This window comes from Argentina silus, assembly GCF_951799395.1.
Source record: "Argentina silus genome assembly, chromosome: 4".
Taxonomy (NCBI): domain Eukaryota; kingdom Metazoa; phylum Chordata; class Actinopteri; order Argentiniformes; family Argentinidae; genus Argentina; species Argentina silus.
The window spans coordinates 21415819-21418318 of NC_139658.1; the positions used below are offsets into that span (position 1 = coordinate 21415819).

Below are 2500 nucleotides of genomic sequence, written 5' to 3' on the forward strand. Positions count from 1 at the left end.
CTTGCCTTATCTGGTAACGTAAGCAAACATATCTAACAAAGGGCTGGGTCTGAGTACCATTAACATTGATGGGGGCGGGGGGAGAGAGGGAGAGAGAGAAAGAGAGAGGGAGGAGGAGGAGAGAGAGAGAGATAAGGGGGAGGAGGAGGAGGAAGAGCAGAGAGAGAGAGAGAGAGAGAGAGAGAGAGAGAGAGAGAGAGAGAGAAGGGGCAGGGAGGAGGAGAGAGAGAGAGATAAGGGGGGGGAGGAGGAGGAAGAGCAGAGAGAGAGAGAGAGAGAGAGAGAGAGAGAAGGGGCAGGGAGGAGGAGAGAGAGTGTAGAGAGAGAAGGGGGAGGGACAAAGGCTAAGAGATTGATAGAGAGAGAGACGATGAATCTGTGTGATGAATGTGAATATATGGAGAGAGACAGAGGGGGAGTGGAGCAACCGGACAGATGGGCAGAAGCAGTCATCTGGCCAGCATTTATTTTTTGGTGTGTTTTGTGTTTACAAACACACCCTGTGAGGGAGAGGGGGAGGGACTTGGCAAGAGGATGTTATAAATTACCCATGATTGATGTTTCCTGCCTTGGGGGAACAATAAGAGGCGTGCAGCATCCATAGCTGACCCCTCTCTACCCCCACCCCCACTCTCACCCCTCTCACCACCCCCCCACCCCCAGAGCCATGCAATTAGATGGTCCGTCTGCCACATTGCCCACTTACACACCGAGTAATAAACATTCACGGCCGCAATGCAGGTCATAGCCACCCGTGCCCACACTGCTGGGCCTATAGGGACGAGGAGGGATAGAAATAGCCATTAATTGGCTAACACCTAGGTAGAAACAGCTATTGATTGGCTCATGCCTGAGGAGTAGAAACAGCTATTCATTGGCTAACACCTGAGGGTAGAAAGAGCTATCCATTGGCTAACACCTAGGTAGACACAGCTATTGATTGGCTCAAGCCTGAGGAGTAGAAACAGCTATTGAGTGGCTAACACCTGAGGGTAGAAAGAGCATTAATTGGCTAACACCTCGGTAGAAACAGCTATTGATTGGCTCATGCCTGAGGGTAGAAAGAGCTATTCATTGGCTAACACCTCAGGGTAGAAAGAGCTATTCATTGGCTAACACCTAGGTAGAAACAGCTATTCATTGGCTAACACCTGAGGGATAGAAACAGATGTTCAAAGGCTATCACCCGAAAAGACCTCCAGGCCTGCCAAGACTCCTGGCTTTCACTCCATACTTTATAAATGTCAATTTCTATTATGTTTATAGTGGCTCTCAGACTTGACACCTGTTGTGTTTTTTTTTTAGGGCTGTCAATCAATGCAGAATATTAAACCCCTGACGATCCAGAATGGGCATTCCACAAGGCTCCATCTTGGGGCCTCTAATACATAAATGATTTACCAGCATGCTGTAAAAGAGCTGGTTGTCAAATGTAGCAGCAGAGACATTAATAAATGAAATGGAGGGTGTATCCCAATGGCTCAAAAACAGTCATCTAACCCTGAATCTTAAAAAGACTGTCAATGTGTTTTTCCATAAGAAGGAAACCCAAAGATAAGCTTACAATTAAAATAGATCAAGAGGAAATAGAGGAAGTCAGTGATTTTAAATTCCTAGGTGTCATTTTGGACTCCCAACTCAAATTTGATAAACACGTTAAAAAGTTAATTAGACCGTAAAGACAAATCGGAACTGTTTTAGGATGATAAGACATTACATACCTCTTAAGGCAGCTCATGAACTGTTCATGCATGCTGTGATATTCTCACACCTATCCTATTGTGTTACTGTAAGGAGCCAGGTTTCACAGTTAACTGTCAAACCCATTACATCACTATACAAACAAGCACCGAAAAACTAAAGAAATGGCACCCCTGTATAATTCAGAAAAAGAAAAAGATGCTCAGTTATGACAGCTTTATCAAGTTCTCTTTCATCAAATTGATTGTCAAATGTGTGAACAATCTCACCCCAGCTGTACTTTGTCCGTATGTGACAAAAACAAACAGCAGTAGAATTTGAGTCACTAGAGGATCAGTAAATGGCAACTGCAGGGTGGCACAGCGCCAAAGCACTTTCGGTCAGTCATCTTTTTCAGTAAAAGGGATATTTATCCCAAAACCAAACCTGCGACCATTGATCACTGATCATGCACTCATGCACGCACACTGGCACATGGACGTGTACACACAGGTAGAGCAAAAGATATACATCGATAAGCATACATACATACTCATAAAGACTACGCACATGCATGCACACGGACACACACACACCTATAAACATGCACATACACATACAGTATATTGCTATGAATTAGTGAACATACCATGATGGTGATGGTGGTAGTGGTGGCCCAGAGACCAATCCTCACACTGACAGACCAATGCCAGGTATGAATGAATCCACTTGCTAGTCAGCTTGACCATGAAAGGCTTTTAGTAGGAGAAAGAAGCTTTCTAAAGTACCTTTCGTGTCCTTTAAAGTGGAAGTAGGCTTG

General features: G+C 44.7%; 1 protein-coding gene across 1 annotated transcript in view; it reads left to right on the plus strand.

The window, feature by feature from the left end:
* Window positions 1-2500, plus strand: part of arhgef10la (Rho guanine nucleotide exchange factor (GEF) 10-like a) — a gene marked incomplete at both ends in the record, with an annotated part of 98055 nt that overhangs the window by 68658 nt on the left and 26897 nt on the right.